Consider the following 14,456-nt stretch of genomic DNA (forward strand, 5'->3'; position numbering starts at 1 on the left):
AAGGTATATACTATATGATGTAAAATAAATAGAAGCAGGCAAAACTAACATATACTGCTAGCAGTCAGGGTAGTAGTTAACTTCAGGGGTCATGGCCATAAGAAAGAGTGAATGGGCCCTGAATGCTGTGGCTCAGTTCGTTGGGCGTCATCCCACAAATCAAAAGGTTGCCAGTTCAATTCCCGGTCAGGGCAAATGTCTGGGCTGTTGTGAGTCTGGTCCCCGGCCAGGGTGCTCACCCCCAGTCGGGGTGCGGGCAAGAGGCAACCAATCAATGTTTCGCTCTCACATCCATGTCTCTCTCCCTCCCTTCCCCTCTCTCTAAAAATAAATAAATAAAATCTTTTTTTAATAAAAAGTGAGCGTGAGAGGGCTTCTGGGGCATTGGAAATGAGTGTTGATGGCAAGGATGTGTTCAGTTTGTGAAAAGTCTGCTGATACGGGCACTTTTCTTGGTGTAGGCTACATCTGAATAAAAAGGTTTTAAAACTGGTATCAGGTCATTGTGATACAGGTTTTAATATTAGGCTGCTGTTTGAGGGGGCAGGACCTCAGTCTGTGACCCGAACTGGAGTTTATTCTAGGACTGAAATCTGGGCTCAGCCAAGATCAGGGTCAGCACGGACACAGGGTCAAGACCCGTCTGTGATATGAGGGCTATCGCAGCTTGACCACTGCCATTCCAGGGTCTGGCCACTTGATGTCTCCACTCGACAAACTGCTAAGCGAGGAACTGCCTGGACCATCAGAGGCCCTGGGCTGGGAGAGGTGGGAGCTCACAGCTCCCGGACAGGCTGGGAGCTCCAGAGAGCCAAGCCGACTGCAGCAGAGCTGGCCAGTCTGGGTTTCGGGGGCCAGGCTCCGTGGTACAGTGGGCGGCAGGGGGGACCACAGAAGCAAGGCCAGTGCAGAAGCCCTCGGCCTTGTCCCCTATCTCAGTCACGTTATTTTATTCATTCATCCACTCATCCATTCATCCACTCATCCATCCATTCATCCATTCACTCCTTAATGAGCTCCTGCTCTGGGCCAGAAACTGAGGATTCAAGGGCGGCACACGGGCCAGAGCCCCTGTCTTCCTGAGGCTCTCACATCACAGTCACACACCTCCCTGCTTCTCTCTACGCCCACCCAGGCCTGCCAGCCTCAGTGCCCTACAAGCCCGGAAGAACCTCCAACATTCGAATCCACCTCCCAACCTCAGGCAAGACCCCCTTTTCCTTGTTTCTTATCTGTCTTTCCCACTGGGATGGGTGTCCAAAGGGCAGAGGCCTCGTCTGTCCTCCAGACCCCGGTGTTCTCTAGGCCCCAACATAGATGACCAGTAAGTACTTGCTGAGTGGAAGTGGGACAGTAGCAAGGTGGTCGCATCATCCCTGCAGAACCAAGAGAAACTAAGCAAGGGGACTGCCTCTGGGTCTGGAGCGCCAGGCTCCCCAGACCTTACGATTTGGGGGGAAGCCTCAGTTGGGGCTGTTGGTGAGGTGGGTGTGTGTGGGCACCTGAGTAGGACTGAGCACCGGAAGTTACAGAGCTCCCGGGCTGCTGCCAGCCCAGCTCTTGGACCCTGGGGCAGACCCACTTCCCCTTTTTCAAAAGTAAACACCGTGGGGGGGTGGGCAGGGCGGGGAGGACAGGGCAGGCTTCCGCACCACAGCGACAGGCCCAGGGACCTGGCGACAGGAACAGGAAATAGGAGGCAGCAGAGATTAAGTGGGACCCAGCTGGGGCTGCCCTGTCTGACTCCGCCCGCAGCTACCTCAGTCCAACCTTGGCCGATGATAAAGAGCAAGCAGACCAGCTGGGGTGAGGCCTGCTAGGGTCCTGGGAAAGAAACCTGGGTGTGACTTTGGGGGAAACAGGCGGGAGAGGAGGGGACGGAGAGCAGGTAACCCTAGAGGAGGGAGAAGGGAGTCAGTGCCTGAGACATGGACTTGGATGGCCACGTGGGTGCGGGCAGCTACCCTGGACCTTCAGAGGCTCAGTTTGTCCCCTTTCCTTGGACACCAGAGGTGGGGGACCAGGGTGGGGCCTCCAGCACCAGGGTCCAAATTCTGCTGCCCTGTGCATGTCCAATCAACATCTCCATGTATGCTGGTCCACGGAGGGTTAGAGCAGCCCAGCCCTGCCCCCTAGAACTCTCTGCAAGGATGACAAGGTTCTAGAGCGAGGTGATCCAGTATGACAGCCAGTAGCCACACAGGCCAGCAGCTGCCATACTGGACAGCACAGCTCTGGACCCATGTGTCAGCTGATGGGCAAAGCCACCTGCCCCCCTTCCACTCTGTCACATCCTCCTCTTCTTCATGTGGCTCAAGCTGTCAGTCACAAACTATGTTGCAATGGGCGTGAATTTCACAAGCCATAAACTCAAGTGAAACGAATATACGACATACTTTAATTTTTCTATGGTTGAGTGTAATGTGTATCTCAAGTGTCCGTCCTGACTACTGGCAGAGATTTACTCTGAATACGTTCAGGTTAAGAGCAGTCACGTGAGGGCTTCCTCCTTCCTCTTTTCTCAGGGTGCATCTAAGTCTCAGGCCAGGTCAGCCTACATAGGCGGCACCCAAGCATGCGGAGGGGTCATTTGGGGCTACTGTCCATGCTGGCATCCAGCTATTAGTTCATGTCCCGCTTATTCATTCTCTTCTTTTTCTTTATTGTTTTTTAATTTACTTAGTGAGAGGGGAAGGGAGGAAGAAAGAGAGGGAGAGAAACATCAGTGTGAAAGAGAAACATCAATTGGTTGCCTCTCATATGTGCCCCATCTGGGGACCAAACCCAGAACCCAGGCATGTGCCCTGACCAGGAATCGAACCAGTGACCTCTCACTTTGTGGGATGACACCCAACCAACTGAGCCACACCAGTCAGGGCTCAATCTCTCCTTCAATCTCCAAACTTCATCTCTGGGTCCTCCTATTCCTACCACTCCTGCAGGGCAGAAGGGGCAGGTACAGAAGCCTTTCTCAAAGACCCAACCCAGCATCTGATTCTGTTGTCCCCACCTGCCGCATACTACCGTGTCACCCGCACCCCGCACACTTGTTAACATTATTAAACACTTCCTGTGTACCAGGCATCTTCTGAGCCCATTTAGTCTCCCCGACAACTCTGATATAAATACTATTTTGCAGATGAGAAACTGAGGTATAGAGACGTAGTATGAATAAACTCACACAGAAAATATTCTTGGGCTAGGACCTTAAAAACCAATATTAAATGTGTATCACACAGCAATACTATGTCTAGTAATCAACCCCAAAAATATGCTGGCAAAAGTCTGAGAGCAATTATGACAACACTGTTTGTTTGTTTGTTTGTTAAGATTTTATTTATTTATTTTTAAAGAGAGGGGAAGGGAGAGAGAAAGAGGAGAGAAACATCAATGTGTGGTGGCCTCTCACATACCCCCTACTGGGGACCTGGCCTGCAACCCAGGCATGTGCCCTGAATGGGAATCGAACTGACGACCCTTTGGTTTGCAGGTTGGCGCTCAATTCATTGAGCCATACCAGCCAGGGTGACAACACCATTTGTTGCAGGACCCTTTGTAGCAGCAAATGGCTAGAAACTACTCAAATGTCCATCAATAGGGCATTAAGTGAATAAATCATGGTACATTCAGGGGTGTCCAACCTTTTGGTGTCTCTGGGCCACACGGGAAGAAGAAGAGTTGTCTTGGGCTACACTTTAAATACACAAACACTAATGAAAACTGATGAGCAAAAGAAAGGTAAATTTATGACTTTGCGTTGGGCCGCATTCATAGCCATCCTGGGCTGCATGCAGCCTGCAGTCTACAGGCTGGACAGCCCTGGATGGAGTACTATGCAGCCATAAAAAGGAATGGGAGCTATCTCTATACACTGTAGTAGAGTGAACTTCAGAACATAGTGTTAATGAAACAAGTGTATGTGGCATGCTACCCTTTACACAAGAAAAGGGGATAGAAATACTATAAATACACTATATATACACTTATGTTTTTAATTAAAAAAACAAAAACTTTTTAAAAAAATGATTACCTATTGGAGAGGAAGAGCCTAAAGCAGAGGGAACAGGTATAGAAAGTACACTTATCTGAAAACACTTTATTTTGAAGATTTGGCTGAGGAACGATGTAAAAGTTCTACATAATTATTATGGCAAAATTGAATTTTAAATAAAGTAATCCCTAAAACTTGATAGCAAAATGAAACAGATCTATCAGACTATGAATTAAATCGATAGTGTAACCGCTCAGAGAAGAATTCTTTCAAATGACATTAGACAGAGTAATTTGATTATATATTCCCATCAGCATATACTCAAAGGACAAGAAGAACGGGAAAAAAAAAAGAGGTTTTAATCTTAAAATGTTTTTGGTAATTTTATTTTATTTTTAAAAATTATTTTATTGTTCAATTACAGTTATCTGCATTTACCACCCATCACTCCCCCCACCCCAGCCAAACCCACTTCCCTCCCTTGCTTCCACCCTCCCCCTTGGTTTTGTCCACGTGTCCTTTATAGTTGTCCCTGATGGTAATTCTACTATCGGTAAAAATCATTATTTCATACATTACAGAATAAAGCAAATATATCTAATGTTTTTTCATTGAATTTATTGGGGTGACATTGGTTAACAAAACTACACAGGTTTCAGGTGCACAATTCCAAAAACAAATAAATCCAATGTTATTGCCATTAGAAACCAAGGCTCTTGGCCTCAGAGAAAAGAAAATACAAATACAAACGCAAAGAAGTAAAAAATCTGTAACCTAAACTGAAGATGAAAAATATCAGTGTGAACTCAAGGCCTCAGAGCTCTTGATCTCTGCCCATCGACAAGGCCTAGAAACAATGACCAGTACAACAGCTAAGGGCACCGCTAGAGAAGAGATTGCGAAAGAGCTAAATGCCACTTCCCATGACGGAATCAGGGCACCTTGAAGAAATGGCTGATTCAAGATCTGGAGCAAAAAAAAATCTACTAGACAAACCTAGAACATCTTGCCATCCCAGAAAACAAGAAAGGTACAGTGTCAGGCCAAAAGGCTCAAAAGTGATTTGGAAGAGGCTCTCGTTGGCCAAAGATGAGACAGTTTGAGCATCAGTGAGGTTTAAAATCAAACAGGTTTAAAATCCGTAAGTTTATAATGATACTTAAAAAGAAAGGGAAAAGAGAAAACCTCATTGGATTCCCTTTGAGCCTGTTACGAAAGTGACTCATCATTTCGAAAACTGCTAAACAAAGGGAAACAATTACCCATTTTTTCTGCTTGTTCTATATGAACTGGATCTTGTAACTAAATAATTGGTTAGAGAAAGTTTCTTGTGGTAAAGTATTTCTGCTAACAAATGAAAAAAAGACTAAAGATCTTGCATTTTATATTTTATAACCTTTAACAAAACAATAAATTTAAGCTATGATCACCCATAGCTCAGACAGAGAGACAAATATACATGATATGCCTCCTAGTAGAGATAATACAAAGTCACCTGTGAAACATTATTGCTAAAAAATGTTTAACCTGACTATTAAAATACTAATCACATAAAATAAAGCAGTAGGGGAATATGTTAAATGACACCACAGAGATGCAATCAGCAAAACCCAGAAGACAGGAACCCCTACAAGACAGACACTTCCTTTCTCAATAAATAGGTTGAACACAGTAAGGGAGAATCACTCCAGGTCCCGCCCACTTCGCCTCCATGCTTAGAAAAAGAGAGTGACAGAAGGAACACCTATAGATTTCAAGAGGCTTAAGAGACATTAATCAGTGCAAAATATGGGCCTTGTTTGGATCTCAACTAAAAAAAAACCCACAAATACGCATTTAAAATTATGTGAAAATTGGGTATGTCTGAACACTGGATGTTTGACAATATTAAGAAAGTGTTGTTGATTTTTTACACATAATAGTGGTATTGTGGTTACATGTTTAAAGTTCTTGTCTTTTAGAGAGACCTAAGGAAGTGTTTGCAGTTTAAGTAATATGATGTCTGATCATTGCACCAAAATAGCCCCACAGAGGAGGGAGGAGCTTGGGCACATGAAATCCAGGTGATGGGCATGTGCAGGCTGATTATACTATGCTCTCTACTTTTGTACATACTTAAAATTTTCTATAATAAAAAGTTTTAAGGGGAAAAAAGCTAATATTTTTTCCATATTTCTGGTATGAAAACCACCTCTGAGGCCGAAGGTACTAGCCTAAACCTGAGAAAGGTGATGGGATAAAAGTCTCTGTACTGAAAAGGAAACACTTCGGGCTATTTTGTAGTTGAGGGGACACTCACCTAGTATGAAACCAACCATTTTAAAGGATACAGTTCAGTGGCGTTTAGCGCGTTCACAATTCTGCACAACCCTCACCTTTGTCAAGTTCCAAAACGTTTTCGTCCCCCCAAAAGGAGACCCCTGCGCCCATTAAGAAGTCACTCCCCTTCCTTCTCTCCCCAGCCTGTGGCAACCACCTACCTGCTTTCTGTCTCTTTGCATTTACCTGTTCTCCAGATTCCCCGTAATAGCACCACGCATTACGTGATCTTTTATTTCAAACGAGGCCCAACCACAGGCTGACTGAGCTCTGTTCTGAACCAGGCACTAGCTATGTGTGGTAGAGATAAGACGATGAAAAAAGCACATATGATCACTACCTTTATGGGCTTCTCAGACAGCCATTATGCCAGTCAATACACACAATTAACTGCCTAATTACAGACGTGCACATGCTGCGGGGTTGGAGAACAGAATCTACAGGGGAGGGAAAACAAGAAGAGTCTGATCTAGTTTGGGGACAGAGGAAAGGCTTCTCTAAAGAGGGGGCGTTTAAGCCAACCTTTAAAGAATGACTTGGGGTCAGCCCCAAGAAGGAGGGACAAACGTTCCTGGCCAGGGTGGGTCCAGGGTATTGAAAGGTCTAAACAGAGGACTCGTGAAATTTGATCTGCTGTCATCAGGGGGTTTTGTTTTTTATTTTGTTTTTGATTGTCTAAAGTCCATAGTTTACAGGAGGGTTCATTGGGGTTGCATAGTTCACTGGGTGTTGACAAATGTGTAATGACATGAATTCACCATTACAGGGTCATACGGAATGTCACTGCCCTAAAAACACCTGGTGCTTCACCTCTTCCTCCCTGTCCCATACCCCTTGACTGCTGGCAACCACTGATCTTTTTACTGTCTCCTATGATGTTGCCCATTCCAAAATGTCCTATAGTTAGAAGCATTCAGTATGTGGCCTCCTCAGACTGGTGTTGCTCCCTTAGCAATATGCATTTAAGGTTCTTTCATGTCTTTAAGTCTTTTCATGCTTCATAGCTCATTCTTTGTGTGTGGAATAACATAAATTTTATCTCTTTTACCAATTTTGAGTGTACATTTCAGTGGAATTAAGTATATTTGCATTGCCGTGCATCCACCACCACCATCTACCTCCAGAACTTAGCTCGTCCCTTTGTATTGCCAAATAACATTCCATTGTATGGCTATAGCACTGTCTGTTTATCCCTTCACTTCTAGAGGGATTATTTGTTTTTAAGTAAGAACACAAGCTGCCATGTGGAAGACCAATTGGAAGAGGACTAAGAATGCAAGCAGGGAAGCCAGGGAGGTGGCTAATGCAGTCATCCAAGTAAGAGGTGACAGTGACTTCAACGGGGGTGGACTGAGCGCAAGTGGAGGGAAGAGGACGAATGTGAGAGAGAGAGTGGGGTGGGGCTGGCAGGAAGTGAGAGGGATTGAATGTCAAGGGGTGGGTGAGGGGGCAGCTAAGGTGAGGTCCGGCGTTGTGGCTTGGGTGACTAGGTAGGTAAATGGCCGTGTCACCGATGGAGAGGGAGAGATGAAAAGGGAAGGACAGGTTTGGGAGAAGACCACAAGTTCAGCTTTGGATCTGATGTTTTGAGTTTAACGTGTCCGAGAGACATCCAGTTGGAAATGTGAAGTGCCCCGTGGGCCATACAGGTCTTTCCCCTCCCTCGCCAAACAGTCCAGCCCTCTGACCTTAATTCTATCCCTGAACAGGCAAAGTTTCTTCCAGCTCAGGGACATGACATGCTGTTCCCTCTGCCCAGAATACTTCCCACCCCAAATGGCCACAGAACTAGCTATGTTCAGATCTCAGGTCAAATATCACCAAATCAGAGACTCCTTCCTGAGACCCAAACTAAAGATAGTATAAGGAGTGAGCTAGGGACCCGCTGGTCACACTTTGCTGTGACAGTGCTGCACTTTAAAAAACAAAAACATGGAAACTCAGTGCTTACAACAGTAAACATTCATTTCTCACCCAGGGGTCAGTGGGTCATCTAGGGTTCACCAGGGCTGGGCTGGGCTGGGCTCGGCTCCTGGCGCTGGGTGGAGTGCAGGGCTGCCTTGAGTGTCTTCCACTCGAGTCCAGGCTGAAGGAGCCCCACTACTGGGAACGCGTGGTTCTCGTGGCCGGGGACAGTTGCTCAAGAAGGATGAATAGAAACGCTCGGTGTCTTGGGACTACTGGCTTCTGCCACTTTCACACATATTCTTGTGGCCAATCACATGGCTAAGTCCAGTATCAACAGATTAGAGAAGTATATTCCTCCCACGATAAGGAGGGCTGGGGGAAGTAAACATTTGCTGAACAATCTACAGCAACCTACCACAGGACCCAGCTCTTCTTAGATGGCCATATTGAATAATCCCTGTCCACTCTTACAGGATACTATCTTGAATGAATGAATGAATGAATGATGTACCTTTCTTTTTTAAACATTTTATTTCTTTTTAGACAGAGGGGAAGGGAAGAAGAGAGGGAGAGAAACATTACTGTGTGGTTGCCTCTCAGGCACCCCCTACTGGGGACCTGACCCACAACCCAGGCATGTGCCCTGACTGGGAATCGAACCGGCAACCCTTTGGTTCACAGGCCAGCAATCAATCCACTGAGCCACACCAGCCAGGGCAGGAATAAGTACCTTTCAAGGCAGGAAAATACTCCTCATTTTTCAAATGAGGAACCTGAGGCTCAGAGAAAGGAAGTGACTCACCCAAGGTCACAAAAACCACCTGTGGTGAGCCCGGCCTTTCTGGTTCCTTCAGCTCAGTTCCCTACGCACACTGAGTGAGGTGGGAAAATGCCATTCTCTGGGAAGGGGGGCTATGTCACCCGTTGTGCCCTCTCTCTGAGGCTCAGTTAGCAGGCACATCATCAGGGAGCAAGTACACCAGAGGGTTTCCCCACTAATTCAGTCTCAGGACTCCCTCCTAAGCCAGGTAGGACCTTGGCACGTCATTTCCGGGTCCCAGAGCCCAGAATGTTAAGTGCGTGCTGAGCAAATGAGTCACCGGTACAATGGTGACTTTAACTGCTGAGTAAGTATTTCCTGAAATTCTGCGTCCCAGCCCAACTGTGCCCGCCCCTAAGGTGCAACCACCTTTATGTCTGCAGAGGCTCTGCATTGTCTAACACACACAGAGTGGAGCGCACGGCGGGGCGCAAGGACTAGGCACAGGCGCAGGGAAAGTCTGGAAGGACATGCTGCAGACAAACAGGGGCACTTCCCTCGAAACAGGCTTACTTAGCACTTCCACTCTCCACTTTAAATCTCCGCATAACTTTGGAACAGTTCACAACAAGCACACGTTGCTTCTGTAGCCAGGGAGGAAAAAGCAGTCTGCAAACATTTCCAAGTCTGCACTAGCGTGCAAAGAGAAATCACTTGCCGGTTGGTTGGGAAACTCCTGAAAATCGTCTTCCTTCAGAATCCTACTCCCACGCGTTGTTAGAAGCCTGTTTTCAGGAACTGAGTCAATTCCCAGCCATCCCCTCAGTCAGCCAGCCAGTAAGCACTTACCATGCGTCAGGGCGAAGAGAGCCACCCTGGCGAGGAGTGACAGGCTGGGGAACAGGTGGCAATCAGAGCCAGTGAGCTCTGCGTTCGTAGCATTGCTGACATGAATAGGGCTGGCCCCCGGGCCAGACACTGTGCTAAGTGTTCCACATGGATTAACACGTTTAATCCGCGCGGCAAGTCGATGTGGTAGGAGCTAAAATTACCCTGCTTTACAGCTGTGGAAACTGAAGTGCAGAGAAGCGAAGGAACTTGCCCAAGGTCACAGACGAGCAGATGGTGGAACGGACATTGCATCCCAGAGCCTGCCTGTGCTCGTCACCACTGCCCCACCCTGCCTCCCCCCCGGAGGAGTCTGCCGGAATTCCACAGGCAGGAAGTAGCAGAATCAGAATCCAGACCCATCAGCCTCCCAGACTAGGCTCTTCACTGAGAAGACATCCTTTTCATTTCTACCCCTCCCCACTGTTGGCTCCAACACCAACACGCTGGGTGACTTGGGTCACCTCCCTGAGCCTCAGTTTCCACGGCTGAAAACGGGAGGCACATTGCTTACCCCAGGGAGCGGAAGGGACTTGTGTGAGAGGACAGTAACCCCTGTGGAATGAGAAACTCGGTTAAGATATGTGTGTTCTTCCTGCTTTCCAGGAGTCCGGTGCTGTTGGCCAAGTGGATGCAGGAGCAGTCCCGTCTGTGAGCTCCAGACTGAGGGGGGCATTTGGTGGGGCCAGTGGTCGGGAGCAGGATGAAAAGTCAAGGCTTACCGTGTATCCAGAACACTCAGCTGAGGCAACACTGGAATAAACAACTCCTAGAAGTGGCGGGGGGGAGTTGGGTTCGTCATCTTTCCTGTTTTCCCAGCGTGGCCTCGTCCCAAAGCCTCTTTTTAATCTTGTCAGGACTTTGGCCCTCTGCCCCAGGAAGGAGACGCCAGGAGGCCCACAGTGAGCCAAGTCTTCAAGGAAGCGATGTCTTCTGTGGGTCAAGAGAAGGCAAGAGGCTTTCTGGAAGAAAGGAGAAGGCAGATGCAGAACAAGGGGAGGGCCCAGCTGGCAGGCTTCTCCTTGAACCAATGGAGGAACTGAGGCTTCGAACAGGCAAGGTTTATTAATGTGCTGGTGGCAGGGGCGGGGCAAGTAGCCTACAGCAGACCCTCAAATAACTTCATTGCAGGCGATGTCGCTTGTTATAATGTCGATGAGATGCCCTAGGAACTCCACTCTTGTTTATATCAATCAGCATATGGGAAAGTTGGTTTGTTCTAGGTGATTTTGCACAGTTCCAAGAGCCTATGGAAATATTAAGTGAGGACATACCACGTGCTCCTGCCTCCCCATCCTGAGCCTTCTCTACCACACAGAACCAAGTGCTCACTCCCTTCCTACTCCAAGGCCACCCAGGTAGGTGGAGCTGCTGGCACTCCCTTTCTTCCACAGATTTTCCCAGTAACACCTCTCCAGCACTGCACGGGACACTAGTAAACATGGGTGTGGGGCCTGTGGGGACTGTAAAGATCTCGTTGGCTTTGACCGCCCAGAAAATGGGGATGATTGACCCTCTGGAACAAAGAACCAGTGCTTCCTGAGTACCTACGGTGTACCTACTCGGTGTCAGACACATTCTGCCTGCTGCATCCTCTAACCACCACGCTGACTGTGGAAGTAGATCATGTCCCCATTTTGCATGTGAGGAACCTGGGGCTGATAGGAGAGAGGTTTTCCTGCCAACTCTACCTCCTTCCTGTCACTCTCTTCTGAGCTCCAGACTCGTTTATCTACTTTGCCTTGCGCATCCCCATTTGTATGCCCCATACACTTCTCAGACTCAACTGGAATGAGGCCCTGGCCAGGGAGCTCAGTTGGCTAGAACATTGTTCCAACACACCAAGGTTGTGGGTTCGATCCCGGGTCAGGACACATACAAGTATCAAATATCAACCAGTGAATGCACAAGTCGATGTCTCTCTCTCTCTCCCCACCCCCCAATTCTTTTCTCTAAAATAAATTAATTAAATTCCAAAACACTCAACTTGAATGAGCCTAAACTCATCACTTCTTTCTAACCACTGATCTCTGCTTTCTCATCACAGGCTCACTACTCAGCAACCAGGATATCAACCTTGACTCCACCCTCTCCCCTGGTCCCATTTCCAAGTAGCAGCCTAGACCAGCAGTCCCACCTGTGACTCTATTTCCCAGACACAGGATTTCCTTAATTCCAGGATTTGGAGCATCGTCCAGACTTTCATTGTCTCACTTCTAGATGACTCTCACAGCTTTTTTTTTCTTTTATATTTTATTTATTTCTTTTTAGAGAGAGGGGAAGGGAGGGAGAAAGAGAGAGAGAAACCTTTATGTGTAAGAGATATAATAATTAGTTGCCTCTTGCACATCCCCCAGTGGGGACCTGGCCTGCAAGCCAGACATATGCCCTGACTGGGAATTGAACCATCAATCTTTCAGTTCGTGGGCAGGCACCCAATCCACTGAGCCACACCATCCAAAGATCCCACAGCTTCTGAATAGGCCATTCTGACTCCAGATTAGCCCTGTGCCCATCTATGCCCCACCCAAATGTTAGGGTAATTTCTTCTAAAATGCCAATCTTCCTAGTCTCACCCAACTGAAAATGTCTCCGTGGCTTCTCCGTGCCCCAAAGAGAAACCCCTTACCTGGGCTTCACAGGCCCCCCAAATCTTGGCCCTTGCTGCTCAGGTTGGGCCACTCCCTACTCCCTGTGCCTGCCTCCCCCAGCCTCAGATGTCCTGGATGCTCACAGTTCCTCTTTTGCTTCAGAGCCTTGGCACATGCTGCTGCCTCTGCCTCCCCTGGTGAACTCCTTCTCATCTTTCAGGTCCCTTTCAGTGGCTTAGTCACCACTTCCTGGCTACCCTCTGGTAAGCTCTCGAGCTATCACTCCAGTGAATTCCCACAGCTCCCCTGCACCTCCTTCCCCAGCTACCTGCCCCCTTCCTCTCACATGCCCCTGGATGGCCCAACAAAGCCTTCGCAACCAGCACCGAATGTTGGGGCAACACTTGTCAATGGAAAAAGAATGCACGCCACATGTGTGACTATAACTTTTCCAGCAGCCACATTTTAAATAGTGGAAAGAAATAGATGAGGCCCTGGCCAGGTAGCTCAGTTGGTTAGAGCACTGTCTCAATACGTCAAGGGTGTAAGTTCAATCCTGGATCTGGGCACATAGCTAATCAATGAATGAATGCATAACTAAGTAGAACAACAAATTGATGTTTCTCTGTCTCTCTCCCTTCCTCTCTCTAAAAGTCAATCAATAAAAATTGTGTTTTAAAGAAATAGATGAAATTAATTTTAATAACATGTTCCCACCCAATGTTTCAAAAACTAGTAGTACTTCAACATATAATCAATATAAAAATTAGTATTTTATTTTCTTCTTGTACTGAGATCTCAAAATCTGGTGTCTATTTTACAATCATAGCACACCTTAGCCTGGACCAGCCACATTCTGAGTGCTCAGTATCACCATGTGCTAGTAGCTACAAGACTGGACAGTGTAGTTTCAGAGGATGCTTAAAGCTAACTGGTCTGTATCCTGTTCTGGAAGACACTAATTCTGAGAAATATCCATAGGCATTCTGTAGAAAAAAAGGGACTCTAAGTCAAATAAGTCTTAAAAACACTGACAAAGTGAAGCAGGATTTTTATACTTAAGAACCTCCCAGAGTTTTATCTGTGCTAATGTATGATGTGATACTAGAAACTGACCACACAACATGTAGCATTTACATAATTCATGTGAGCTCAGATCTCTGTTTTTGTAAAGCATCGCTGGGGATTAGTGTCCAGTGGAATGTTCTCTGGTAAATGCTGGTTTAGCCCTGGCTGGTGTGGCTCAGTGGATTGAGTGCCAGCTTCTGAACCAAAGGGTCATTGGTTCGATTCCCAGTCAGGGCACATGCCCAGAAAGTGGGGTGGGGGGGCATGAGAAGCAACCACACACTGATGTTTCTCTCCCTTTCTCTCTCCCTTCCCCTCTCTCTAAAAATAAATAAATAAAATCTTTAAAAAATACTGGTTTAGCCACATCCCTCATTCAGTCAATGAGTGAGGGATCCCCACAAAAAGAATTTGGGGTTCAGGCACCTCTTGTGCCTCTGAGCCTGGCACAGAGGAAGTACCCAAAACCTGACTGAATTAACTAATGCTGGGAAGGTGCAGAGGGCAGGCCTAGAATCAGTAGGTAAAAACTGTAGTATATTTGAGTTCAAACAAGAAAGTTTTTTGGCCCTGGCTGGTATGGCTCAGTTGGTGGGGGGTTGTCCCTTAAACTGAAAGGTCACGGGTTAAATTCTCAGTCAGAGCACACGCTTAGGTTGTGGGTTCAGTCTCTGTTTGGAGCATGTATGAGAGCCAACCGATTGATGTTTCTCTCACATGCTGATGTTTCTCTCCTTCTCTCTCTCCCTCCCTTCCCCTCTTTCTGAAATCAATAAGCATGTCTTTGGGTGAGAATTAAAAAAAGGAAGAAGAAAGTTTTTTTTGGGGGGGGGGGTTGTGTGAGTTTTTAACAGTTTAAAGTAAACTTGCCAGATCTGTCTGGAAAATGCAATTGGTAGCCTTATAAGATAATGATTTCTCCATCACTAGG

The sequence above is a fragment of the Phyllostomus discolor genome, chromosome 9 (assembly GCF_004126475.2).
Source record: "Phyllostomus discolor isolate MPI-MPIP mPhyDis1 chromosome 9, mPhyDis1.pri.v3, whole genome shotgun sequence".
Taxonomy (NCBI): domain Eukaryota; kingdom Metazoa; phylum Chordata; class Mammalia; order Chiroptera; family Phyllostomidae; genus Phyllostomus; species Phyllostomus discolor.